This window comes from Rattus rattus, chromosome 1, assembly GCF_011064425.1.
Source record: "Rattus rattus isolate New Zealand chromosome 1, Rrattus_CSIRO_v1, whole genome shotgun sequence".
In the NCBI taxonomy this organism is placed as follows: domain Eukaryota; kingdom Metazoa; phylum Chordata; class Mammalia; order Rodentia; family Muridae; genus Rattus; species Rattus rattus.
Window position 1 is genome coordinate 170,313,056 of NC_046154.1, and position 14,722 is coordinate 170,327,777.

Sequence of the window (14,722 nt, forward strand, 5' to 3'; positions counted from 1 at the left end):
TTTTACTGCTGTGAACAGACACCACAACCAAGGCAACTCTTATATGGACAACATTGAATCGGGGCTGGCTTACCGGTTCAGGGGTTCAGTCCATTATCATCAAGGCAGGAGCATGGCTGCATCCAGGCAGGCATGGTGCAGGAGGAGCTGAGAGTTCTACATCTTCATCTGAAGGTCTCTAGGAGAAGACTGGCTTTTCCACAGAGGACAGAACTTCAAAGCCCACTCCCAGCGTGACGCACTTCCTCCAACAAGGTCACGCCTCCAAAAAGTGCCTCTCCTTGTACCAAGCATATTCAAACCACCATACTCTCATGGGCAGGGTTTTTGGGACGGAGTCCTGACAAAGCTCTGGCTATAAAGATGATATTTAGTCCTCAGGTAATGTGACATCTTGTCCCACTAAATTCAGAGCGTGAATTGTTCTGACTTTGCTGTTTGTCACAAGCATCAGCCACTTTGGCCTGCTCTGGTGAGAACCATGTACCCATTTCTGTACTTCCTAGATGCCAGGAACATGGCTAAAAAACCCTCTACCTCAGTCAGCATAAGCACCCTCCCCAGATCTTATTCTTTTGAATTTGTAAATTGTAAATTTGGAACTGTGAACCCTATCTGGTTTTTGTGACAGAATGCTTGAGACTGAATAATTTACAGAGATGAGTTCATTTCGTAGTTCTGGATGATGGGAATATAAGGTTCTATGGTTACATCTGGTGAGAGCCTTGTGCCATGCCATTACATGGTGGAAATGTGGAAGGCAGGCAAATGAGCTTATTTGGAAGAGACAAAACACTTAGTGTCTTAGTTAGGGTTTCACTGCTAGGAGCAGTCATTAGGACCTTACTCTATAGGGGCATTACTCTATAGAAACCTGTTGTCTGGGTAACTCATCTATTTCCCCAAGAGACTCACTTCTGAGATCCACCCGCTCCAACAAGGAAGCTACTGAGATCTTTTAATGACATCATCACCCCTTTAAGGACCCACCTGCCAAACGCTGCTACAAACACCATCAGATTTCACCATGACTTTGGACAGGAAACACTATAGCATTGCCTGGAAAAGGGAATTTGAGGTGGGAGATAGATGAGTCAGGACTTTAACCCAAGCCCAGTCTAATCCTTTAACTACAGGGGTCTTTGCATGTGGAGAACCCATCTCAACTGTTGTCAGGGCAAAGGGCACGCCTAGAGAAGAAGAAGCAGAGACACGTGGCAAAAAGACATTCTACCTCTGCTCCCTTGGACGTGAATGAAGAAGTTCGCAGTCTGGAGGTAATAGAGTGAACTGCCGAGAGTTGTCCTCAGAGATAGCCAACAAGAAAACAAAGGCTTCTGGGTCCAGATGGTGGCTCACCCAGTAACATGCTTGCTGTGCAAGCTTGAGGGCTCAGGTTCGAGCCTCTGTACCTACAGAAAAAGCTGGGTATGACGGTGTGCCAGGAAGAAGAAGCAAGATGAACCCTGAGGCTTGCTAGCAACCGGCCTCGTCTATCCAGTGAGCTTCAGGTCCTAGCGAGAGACCTTGTGAGAGGGCTCAGCGATGAGGGTGCTTACTGCTCAGATGAACACTGAGTGTGATTTCTGGCACTCAGAGTGGAAGGAGAGAACAGGGGATACCTGGCTTGCAAATTGTCCTCTGACTGCTATATGCATGCTGTAGTATGCAAACACAGGCACACACACACACAAACACACACACACACAGATACAGACACACAGACCCCCTCCACAGACCCTCACACACCCCACACACATGAGTGGGGAGACAATAAGGGTTTCAGTCCCATAACCATGAGTAACTGATTTTGTTAACAATCTAAGGCAGAGGAAGCTTCTTATCCTATACAACTCCCAGAAAGGAGCCCAGCTATTAACACCTTTGATTTAGCTGTAGGAGGGCTCTTCCAGAGTATAGGGCCCTACCAGCACTCAGGAAGTGGAGACTGGCGAATATCTGAGTTCTAGGCCAGCCTGGTCTACAAAGTGAGTTCCGGGACAGCCCTACGGACTACAGCCCTATAGACTACAGCCCTATAGACTGTTCTAATTTAAGCCACTAAAGTTGTGGTGCTTTGTCATGACAACAGTAGAAATATAATATGCTATCCCCAGAATTTTCCCATGTGTCAAGTGATTTTTCCTCTTGGTGGTTCAGAATTACAGGACAGTATCTCTCCTTGCTGGGGACTCTCTCTACAGCTGCTTTCCTCAAGGGGGCTCTAACAGGTCTATATCACAGCAGTGATGAGCCTTCTGTATTCACCCCCTCCCCCTTTAAAGATTTATTTATTTATTTATTTATTTATTTATTTATTTATTTATTTAATGTAAGTACACTGTAGCTGTCTTCAGACACACCAGGAGAGGGCATCAGACTCCATTACAGATGGTTGTGAGCCTCCATGTGGTTGCTGGGAATTGAACTCAGGACCTCTGGAAGAGCAGTCAATGCTCTTAACTGCTGAGCCATCTCTCCAGACCACCCCCCCCTTTTTTTTTTCGGAGCTGGGGACCGAACCCAGGGTCTTGCACTTGCTAGGCAAGCGCTCTACTATTGAGCTAAATCCCCAACCCCATCTTCCCCTTTTTTTTTAAAGTTAAAAATTATACTTGACTAGGTGGTGGTGGTTCATGTTTTCAATCACGGCCCTCAGGAGGGAGAGACAGAGGAATATCTGTGAGTTTAAGGCCAGCCTTGTCTACAAAGCAAGTTTCAGGACAGCTAGGATTGTAACACAGAGAAACTCTGTCTCACACACACACACACACACACACACACACACACACACACACACACACACAGAGAGAGAGAGACACAGACGCACATGCACACACATAGACACACACACACACACACACACATATATACACACACACAGAGATACACACATATATACACATACACAGCCACACATACAAAAAGACACACACATACAGAGACACACACACAGACACACACATAGACACACACACACAGAGACACATACACACACAGACACACACACAGACACACACACACAGACACACACACAGACGCACATGCACATATATATATTTATATATATATACACACATATATACATATCCATATACATACATATCCATATATATACACATACATACCCATACATATAAACACATACATATATATGTATGTATATATTTGTGTATGTATACATATAAACATATATGTGTCTATGTGTTTATGTGTACACATATACATATATGAATATATACATACACACATAAATGTATGTATATATGCATGCATATGTATATGTGTATTTTCGTGTATATATACATATGGATGAGTGCATCTGGAAGTCAAAGGAAAACTTGTTGGGGTCAGTTTTCTTCTACCATGTGGATTCTAGGAGTTGAATCAAGTTGTCATTCTTTTTTTTTTCCACCTTTATTAAATTGGGTATTTCTTATTTACATTTCAAATGCCATTCCCTTTTCTGGTTTCCAGGCCAAGATCCCCCTATCAGGTTGTCATTCTTAAACTCAAAATACATGTCCTCTGTATGAACTCTCCCATCCTGTCCTCCAATCCCAGGACACTCCTCCCCCTGACTCTCAGTTCCAGCTTTCTGGTTATAGCCCTCACTATTTCTTATATATACATTACAGTTTGGGAGTGATTTTTATTTTTTGGTGAATTCTGCACCTTATTTAAACTTCCCTGCTTCCGCAGTCACAGTGTGGATTCAGGAAAACTCCTAGATTTGTTGGACACATTCACCCAACCTTGTCCCTTGTTTTGCTCTTAGTTGAATACATGCATGCACGCACCTTTTCAAATCCCTCCCTAGCTCCATGAGTTGTCTCTGGTATGATAAGGAAATCTGGTACTTGAGGAAATCCCCTGTCGTTTGTCTGTCTTCTGTACTAGACGCACCTTATTTGTATATTAAATTCTGTCCTCTTTTGGTTCTGTTCCCCATTTGAGATTAATTTCTGTCCACCTCTCATTTGTCTTGTGCATATTGCCAGCAGGACAGCATGCTTCATGTCCGAACCTTCTGGAACAGAGATGGAGGCTTAAAAGACCAGAAAGGACCCTAGAGGCTAGCTGGTTAACTGCTCCTTCTCCCACATCTGATCTTGAACCCTCACTTCTCACAGGTTATCTGGGACATGCATGGGAGGGACCTATGGGTGACAGATCCACTGTGCTGGTGGCTTTTCCCAGTATCAGGGATTTACTTTCAGGTCCTGGTGGCAGAATGACCTTGAACAGGGAGCCTGAACTCAGTGAAATGAATGAACAAACAAATGAATGAATGAATGAATGAATGAACAAACGAATGAATGAATGAATGAATGAATGAACAAACGAATGAATGAACAAACGAATGAATGAATGAATGAATGAATGAATGAATGAATATTATCAAGACCCAAATTGGCTTCCATAAAGCAGACTTTGGGATGATTCTGAGGAGTTTAACCCCTTCCTCAGCAGTCAGGCTTTTAAGTACAGGAAGCTCTCCTCTCCTAATTAATTATTCCTTTCTCATTTGATATGGTTTTATATCCTCAAAGGTTATTTCTACAAACCTATTGTAACTCTCCTTGGTTTCCTTAACTTCCCAGCCTCAGAATGTTCAGCTATCTGGAGCACTCTCACAGCATGTGGGTAGGCCAGAAGCATCCGTGTAACTATTGCACAAAGGACTGTGATTCAGACAGTTCCAAAGGTCTTATCCCAGCAACCCAGAAATTGCACTCAGCTAGCAGACACAGCTATGATGTTCCCACCATGAGAAGTTGGAAGACAGGCCTATGGAGGACCCAAAACACATGTGGAAGGTGTTTGGGTCTCACATGTAGCTGGATATCCAGTGGGAATTTTTATGGTGCTTTGAAATTTTATGGGAAGTCTCAGAGCTATGAACACAAAGTGCTAAGTATCTTCAGATTTCAGAATGTATTCATGGTGGGATGCCAGCCAGAGGCAGGTTCTCTCAGGAACTGCGAAGCCTGGTGCAGGGATTGTCAACCCCTACCATGTACCTCTAACTTAAAGAGGGGAAAGGGTCAATAGAGAGCCATCTGGGGTAGTGGACAGTGTCCTGGCACATTCTTTTCTCTTGTAGGGAAATTGTGGGTACTAGGGACGTCCTGGGATTGGGGGAGAGCAGGTTGGGAGAGTTCATTCAGAGGACATGTGTTTTGAGTTTAGGGCCATAAATGAATAGAAACTATGGCTCGTTTCCTGTCTGGTGAGCTGGTCAGAACTCTAAATGGGGGGAGTTCAGTGTGGGTCAGTTCGTAGTAACAAGAGTTGTCTGTTTCCCAGGAGCTACAATGGAAAATAGCTAGCTCTGAGGCAGGAGGATTTCCTACGGGGTCAAGTGACCTCAGTAAAAAGCCCTTACACACTGTTCTTCAGGTCAGGAGCTGAGAAGTTTATGACAAGCCTCTGGGGGAAGAAGGGAAGTGCATTAGCATTGGGGAAGCCTTTGAAAGCCTTTTAAAAGTATCTCATTAAGGCCAGGAAGATCACTCATGGTAAAGTGCTTACAGCCAGAGCATAAGGACTTGAACCCATGTAAGAAAACGTGGGTGTAGGAGTCAGTTCTCTCCTATCTGCAGATCCTACAGACAGAAGTGAAGTCATCAGGGTTTGGTGAAAAGTGCTTTTTATCTGCGGAGTCTTCTTCCTGCTCCCTCCCCCCCACCGCCCCAGTTCTTCTTTGTATTATTTTTTGGGACAAACTCTCAGTGTAGTCAAGGCTGACCCAGAACTTGCAATCCTCTTGCTATAGCCTCCTTAGTATTAGGGTTATAGATGAACACTACCATGCTTGGCTTTTTGTGTGACTGAGTTTTAAGATTGGACGAAACATTAAGAGTCTTGTAGATAAATTAGCCTATGGCAGGTAATTGGAGTTTGATCCTTGGTACCCAAATGAAGATGGAGGAGAGACACAAAAAGTTGTCCTCTGACCTACACACACACACACACACACACACACACACACACACTATGGCACCCATGTACATGTACACTCACACATAAAATAATCAATAAGATAAATATTTAAAAATCAATTATTTTGTATATTCTATCTCCTATGTCTACAGACAATGACCACAATAGTATTTGGTTCATTTATATAAAGGTTGGCATATGTTAATTAGTTATTTTCAGTGAACTTCTGTCGGTTGTCGAGGCTCTTGTGTGATTGATTGGGAGAGAAGCTTGGGATCTTTCTTAAAGAAAACTCCTTGGGTGGGAATGTAGATAGAGCATGGATGTTTCAATACAAGTCTGGATTGGCAGGATTTCAACTAAAAATTATGCAAATAAATAGATAATGGTTCGGTATGGGATACATACCTATAATCCCAGGACTAGATTGCCTTGAGTCTGAGGCCAGCTGGGTTATACAGTGTGTACCAGCACATCCATAGATACACTGCAGGGTTCTGTTTAAAAGAAAGCACACGTATGCACACAAATGACACCCCACATACACATACTGACACACATAGATATAGCACAAACATTCATATACATAGACACAGATACACACACACACACACACACACATGGATACAGACATAGATATAGCACAAACATTCATATACATAGACACAGATATACATACACATACACACACTGATACAGACACAGACACAACATACACAGTCACGCACACACACAGCACACACACACAATACACAGAATACACTCACTCACACACTTATATACACATATACACTCACACAGACACACACACAACACACACACATTCACAGACTCACACACACACTCACTCATATAAACACAGACACAACATACATACACATACACGTGTACATCCACACACAGACACACTCATATATAGTCATAGCCACAACATACACAGACATACACACTCCATACAACATACACACAATACACAGAATATGTTCACTCACATACTCATATACATATATACAATTACACAGACACACACAACACACACACACTCACAGACACAGACACACACATAAATATACCACACTTACACACACACTCACTTGTATAAACACATACAGACACAACATACCTACACATCATGTGTACACCCACCCTCCCATTCCCCCACCCCCACCCCTACACACACACACCACATTCACATACACATTCACTTGTATACACACATACAGACACAACATACATACACATACATGTGTACACCCACTGCCCCATCCCCCCATATATATATATACCACACTCACACACACACTCACTTGTATACACACATATAGACACAATATACATACACATACATGTGTACACCCACACCCCCATAACTCTCCCACACCCACACACACCAAGAGAGCTTCCTCTATTGAGAAGTCCATGCAAGTGGGTTGTGAAATCAAATGCAGTATTTTTGTAAAGCTTCATAACTGGCTAGTAAGAAACAACAGCAACAACAAACATACCTGTCTGTGTACCATGGCTCAAGTGCAGACCACACTTGGTCTTCTCTCTCCCCTGTGGATATTGCTTACTGAAGGGCTGGCACATGCTTCTCCGTATACTGTATTTCCAGAGTGGTAATTCGGGCTGCAGGAAGGAATTGGACATGGTGCGTGCTGTCTTGGAGCCAAACCGTAGCATGAGTCTGAGTGAGAGCGCATCACATCTGTTCAGAATCAGAGAACAGCAGTGAAGACGGGCTGGTGCTGGATGAAACTCTGCTGAGTCCTGGGAAACGAGCCAAGGAAACATCCCCACTGCGTTCTCTCCAGCAGAGACATTGAGAGTGGTATTATATCAGTGCCTAAGTAGTGAGGAAAAGAAAAGCAGGGCCTGCATGCTAGGAACGGCATCGTACACACACAGATGTGCTCTTGATGGACAGACACCTTTACACAATGCAGTCAAGACCACCATGACCACCATGCCTCAAAACAGAACCAGGAGCCGTTCCTTAACAAAGAACATAAACATGGAATGTTCGTCTCTCAGGACAAATGACAGCCACTTGTCTACACACGGTCACTCTGGGATTGCTCTAGTTTACTTTTCTAATCTATAAGACCTGTAGGCTCTCTAACTAGGAACGTGTCCTTGGTTTCTGTAGGGGCTGAATCCAGGGAGTTTTATTGCTTCCTTGGGCCCACCCTCACATCACCCGACAAAGGTCTAAACCCAATGCCAGCTCTTAAGTAGCCACAGTCCCATGGTGCATTCTGTCTCTCTGTGATTAGTAATGTACCCGACACGTAACAGGTGCTCTTTGTGAGCAGCGGGAAGAGTGGAGGGCACTAAGTAGTTGGAAAATGCCAATACGGATACTCTTTCTTTAGGATAAATGTCAATAATGGAGACAAAGCGAGGTCTAGGGGAGAAATATATTGCTGAATAAGGAAAAAGAAATTCTACTCTTAGCCTTGGATACTACCACTAGATTCATATGCTTATAATTTCTGTTTATGTATAATTTGTTTCAGAGTTATAGGGCAACTAAAATTAGAGAATTAAGATCCAAATTGGAAGGATTAAAAAGAGCCTCATTGACACTTAGGGAACGGAAGACACAACATTGAAGGAATGTAAGGTTTTTTATCAAGGATGGAAAAAGGTGTGTGTGTGTGTGTGTGTGTGTGTGTGTGTGTGTGTGTGTGTGTCCTGATTGGTAAATTGCTTTCTGTGTAAGCATGAATAGCTGAGATGGGATCCCACACAGGCACGGCACATGCATACCTACAGTTCAGTAGATGGGCAGGTGCATAGCACTGGGAAGTAGACAGGACAATGTTGGGGTTCATTGGCCAAGCTGCATATGGTAAGTTTCAGGTTTAGTGAGAGGCCTGGTCTCGGATGATGAGGCTAATGCTAAGAAAGTACAAGGCTGGACAGATGGGTCAGCAGATAAAGATTCTTGCTGCCAGGACCGATGAGTTTGAAGGAACGAACTGATTCTCGCAAGTTGTCCTCTGATCTCTACACACATAGCACAGCACTGCCTCACCCCCCACAGTGCTTACCCATAATATAAATGAATACGTATAATGAAATTAAAACAGAAGGGTAGAGAATGATAGAGGAAGACAGCCAGCCTCTACCTCGGTCTGCCCTTGGGTGAGTGTCTTGGTGCGCAGCCCACGCGTGCATGTGCTCTTGTGTTGAGGTGTCTTGGCATGGTCATAAATATATAAGAAAAAATGAAAAGGATGAGTAAGCTCATCGTAGACGTGAAATAATTTACTAGAAGAACTGTTTGTAACAGAGAAGCAGTCCTGTTGTAGTGGAAGAAGTGTGGGCAACTGTGGACTGGCTTGTTCAATGAGGATTCTCGCCATCTAGTAGCGCGCAGAGGCTCTAAGAAGATAAGCCGGTTCTCCTACAACTGTTCCCAGCTCTGAACGCAGTTTAGATTCGGCCAAGATGGTGCTTTCGAGGGAGATTAGCCTTAGAACCGAGTCACCTGGGTCGCGAGCCATCTCTTTTTCTGCTGTTGTTGCAGAAAGCAGCAAAGGCAAATTGGGAGGGGACTTCCTCACTGAAGAGTCAGCTTCCTGAGGGCACGCCTGGCTAGGCAGTTAACCTCCTGATTCTGTGGCGACAGGAACGGTGGCTTCACCAACTGCTTGGTTCTTGCCTGAGCCCTGGTTGTTTGTTTACAGGAGCTCAGACTCCGGCGGTCCTGTGGAAGCTGGATACAGCACACAAATGGATTTAAACATTTCCAGTAGCTTCAGCAAAAGGAGAGCAAGACACACCACACTTTTATTTCAAAAAAAAAAAAAAAAGAATTAGTAATTTTTGGTTTCTTGAGACAGGGTTTCTCTGTGTAGCTCTGGCTGTCCTGAAACTCACTTTGTAGACCGGGGTTGAACTCAGGGTCTGCCTGCCTCTACTCCCAACCCCCTTCCAGTGCTGGGATTAAAGGTGTGAGCTACCACCACTCAGGTATAGTGGGTGGGGGCTGTGGGTTTTTCGTGGACTCGAGCTGAGAGGCATGGCTTTTCCAGCGTTCAGCCTCACAGAAGCAGTCAGCGCACAGTTCCCAGTAGCTGCTCTTTCCAGCCGCGTTTTCTGAACTGGGGAGCCCCACTTTATTTTCCTAGTCTCAACCCACAAGCCTGATCCCCTGTGGGTATTGCTCTTCTTGTTGCTATGGAGACAGCGCATGACATGGCCCTGATGCTTGTTTATCTCCAGGATTTATTCTGCTCTGTAGTTGTGTCCAACCTCACTAGCCAGTGTTTATGTTACTTGTTAGTGATGCCCACATCTGCCCTGCCTATTAGCATACCGGAAGTGGCCTTCTTGCCGCCTCAAGCTGCTTCTGACCTGAAGCCCAGTAGGTTGGTTGTTTCAACCCCATTTACTCTTCTGCATTTTATTTCCAGTTGAGGCATTTTGCCCTTCTGTAATTTTTCTTTCATGTGTATGAGAAGGTGAGGACCTCAAACGACGTACTTAAACTGACATCCTGACAAGAAGGTTCTTAAAGATACGGATCCAGGTGACTGAGAGGAACATCGGATAAAAAGTTCAAGATTGAGAAATTAGGGTTGGGGATGTACATAGCTCAGTTGGCCGAGCCCTTGGCTAGCATGTGTAAAGCCCTGGGTTTGGTTCTTGGCACTGCACAGATTCCGGTGCGAAGATGCCTACCTGTCATCGTAATCCCAGCACCTCTCCCAGAGTCAGAGAGGGGAAGATGAAAAGTTCCTCTGTTGCATGCTGAGCTTGAGGCCAGCCATGGCTACTTTAGACCCTGTCTCAAACAAAACCATGCCACACCACAGCACACCATACCGCACCAGCGACTGGGAACATTACAATATTAAAGGAAGGGAATGTTGAAACATTAAATAAAGTTTAAGTGGCTATAAAAGGTTACAAATATGAACAGGTATTAATGATAAATCTCATAAGTTATAAGTTTATATTAAGATAATTTTATGATAACCAAATATTATTAAAATATGCAGTATAATAATATCATTTATATTAAGATAATTTTTATGATAATAGAATGTTATTAAAATATATGGTATAATAACAAACATAAGATCGTTATGCAGATAAAGGTAAATAAATGCCACAAAATATAAATGCTTACTATAATAGCATTCATGAACTTACAAGTGAGGGAAAAATTTTAAATATTTTAAATATCTCCTATCTATCTGTCTATCTATCTATCTATCTATCTATCTATCTATCTATCTATCTATCTACCTATCTATCTATCTATCTATCTGTATTTTTGAGAGAGGAGCATTTTTTTTTAAAAGAAGAAAACATTTAAACAATGTATGGTTTAGAAAATTAAAAGTATAGACCACGTGGAGAGTACGGAAAATGGAACACTGGGAAGGCTGAGGCTAAAGTTGTTTTCAGCGGCACACTGGAAACCTCAGGGGACACCATTGCTCATTACTCACTAAGAAAACATTCAGCCTAAGAAAAACACAAGAGTTGACCAGTGTAGTAAGAATAAAGTAATAACAAATCCCTTTGAATTAAGATAAACTTGGGACAGGGGAGATGGCTCAGTGGCTAAGAGCACTGGCTGTTCTTCCAGAGGACCTGGGTTCAACTCTCGGCACCTATATATATTCTAACAACCATCTGTAGCTACAGTTCCAAAGGATTTGACACCCTTTTCTGGACTCCATTAGTACGGAGCATACGTGTGGTATACATTCATGACTTGCAGGCAAAATTTCTCTGCAAACAAACTAAATAATTTTTTTTATTAAAAAAGGAAAGAAAAATTAGAAGCACTATAGGTATACAGTTCAGTGATGGCTCACCAAAAATAAAACAAACAAATAAAAACAAACAAAAAACCAAACAAAAAACCTTACCAATCTTTTTCTCTCCTTTTATGGGAGTCTTTAGGAAATTGAAAAAAAAAAAAAGAGAACAAAAATAATTGTAATTACAGACACAGAAAATATCAAACTTTTCTAATGAAGTTCTTTTCTGTGGGAGGAATTACTGAAGTTTATGAGGCAGGATGATTGGAAGTCTGGGATTTGTTAAAGATTCCAGTGTTCTGGTTTAAAAGGGGGATGGGGGAATAGGTGAAAAATATTGACAAAAACGTTGATTACTGCTGAAGCTAGGTAATGCGTTCTTGGGGATCCAGTATGCTGCATGTCTGTCCTTATGTGTCCTTAAACCCTCCCATAATTAAAAGTTGAAACGTTTAGAAGAGGATGCCATGCTTAGCTCTGTGCTAGAACACCTGAAAAATCTCCCTCGTGAGGTGGATGGTTTTCTGAAAAGACTCAGGACTAAATCTGATTTGAGATGGGGACAATCTGGGGGGCTGGTGCTTTCTGGGTTCAGAGCGCTCGTATTGTTGTGGGTCCTCTTAACTCCAACATAACTCAAACACGAGCTCAATGCAGACGACACAAAATTTATTGTAATCAAGTCACTGCTGATTAATCAGAGCTGCTAAGCAGACCCCGAGGGAAGCCTGCACAGCATGTTGAAACCAGAGAGCCAGGCAAAGCAGGGTGGGCTGGAACATTGTCTAGTCACAGTTTGATGTAAGGGGTTTGAGCAAAGGAGTTTCCATCTACTGGAATAGGAGTAGGTTCCCTGGGCTTGGGAGCATGAACTTAGTTTGACCGTGCCAGCAAGATGGAGATGTTGTCCTTGAGATGTTTGGATGTAGACAACTGTTTCCTCACAAGAGAAGCTGGGCAGTTCTTCGGGAGATTCCCCAGGTCCTCTAGGGCCTGGGTCCTTGAATTTAGTTTCTCCCTGTGAGAGTCTGAAAAAAAAATGGTGGCATTTAGAATACGCTTCTGTTGCTGTTCCCCACAGTTGTTTTCCAGAAGATCCAAGTTCAGTACCCAGCACCCAGGCCGAGTGTTTCATTGACATCTGTGACTCTGACTCCAGGGAGCTCCAATGTCTCTGGCCTCACTGCACTCATGTGTACCTAGCCCCACCCCACCCAAAGGCATACGTGTAATGAAATAGAAAAATGCAGACTGGAAAGGTAGCTTAGTACTTGAGATCACTGGCTGCTCTCCTAGAAGACCTGAACTCGGTTTCCATTATCCACACAGTGGCTCACATCAGTCACTAACTTCAGTCCCAGGGGGTCTATCACCCTCTTTTGGTCTCTGTGGCCGCTGCCTACATACATGCAGGTGGAATACCCATACACATAAAATAAATGTAAGGGAAAAATATATATAGAGAGAACGTGAACAAAAATCTGAGAGGATTCAGAGGGTTAAGCACATTTCCTGTAAGCCTGATAATGTGGGTTAAATTCTTGAATCCACACAGTGGAAGGAGAGAACTGACTCCTGTGAATTCTCTAATGTCCACGTCGTGCACATGTACTACACAAATCAATTAATCAATCAATCAATCAATCAAAAAAAGAAGTGAGGGCATAGGGACCTAGGAGCAGTAGGGGCAGGACCTTTCCAGTTGCTACCTTCGCTGAGAGCTGAAAGCCAGCTGCCAGGAGTGACTACATGCCAGAGAGCAGAGGTAAGGCCAACTTTTCTGCTCCAAGTGACCTGCCTGGTGGACTCAGGACACACAAAGGCAGAAGTCCTCTGGGACCAGGCACTTCCAGTTTCTGGCTGTGGCTCGAACTTCTCTGATCCCGGCCCACGGCTCCCTGCTCCCAGATCCCATGGGAGAGAAAGCTGAACACCCAGAAGTGTGGGCAATCCTAAGACTGCAGGGCAGGGCAGACTGCCAACTTCTGTCCACTTTTGCCCACATCCCTGGCCCAAGAGGAAACTGCATAGTGCCTCTGGACACAGGAATATTGGAGCAGTCAGCTGCAGGAGCCCCTCGGTCTAGATCTGCGCCTGGACCTGAACTGAATCGGTCAAACAGCTCCCAGTACCCAAATCCCCTTTGGGGTGGGGGGTGAGCTAGACCCTCAGAAGTGCGGACACTCCTGAGAACTCAGAGGAGACTACTCTCTACCCACATCCCCAACCAAGAGGAAAACGCCCAGTGCCATCTGTACCCCCTGCACACAGGGACCTAGGAGCAATAGGGGCAGGCCCCTTCTGATTGCTGCCCTCGCAGAGAGCTGAAAGCCAGCTGCCAGGAGGAACTACATGCCTGAGAGCAGAACACTCTATTCCCATAACTGGCTGAAAGAAAACAGGAAAACAGGTCTACAGGAGTGCTGACAAACAGGCCCACAGGAAGGTCAGGCCACCATCAGAAACAGCAAGACAAGCTACCACCAGAGACAACCTGATGGTGAGAGGCAAGCACAGGAACCCAAGCAACAGAAACCAAGACTATTGACATCATCAGAGCCTAGTTCTTCCACCAAAGCAAACACTGAATATCCAAGCACACTGGAAAAGCAAGATTTAGATTTAAAATCACATTTTATTATGATGATAGAGGACTTTAAGAAGGTCTCCCTTAAGGAAATACAGGACAACACAAGTAAACAAGTAGAAATCTTTAAAGAGGAAACACAAAAATCCCTTAAAGAACTACAGGAAAACACAACCAAACAGGAGAAGGAAATGAACAAAACCATCCAGGAGTTAAAAATGGAAATAGAAACAATAAAGAAAGCACAAAGGGAGAGAACCCTGGAGATAGAAAACCTAGAGAAGAGATCAGGAGTCATAGATGCGAGCATCACCAATAGAATAGAAGAGGTAGAAGAGAGAATCTCAGGGGTAGAAGATACCATAGAAAACATTGACACAACCATCAAAGATAATGTAAAACG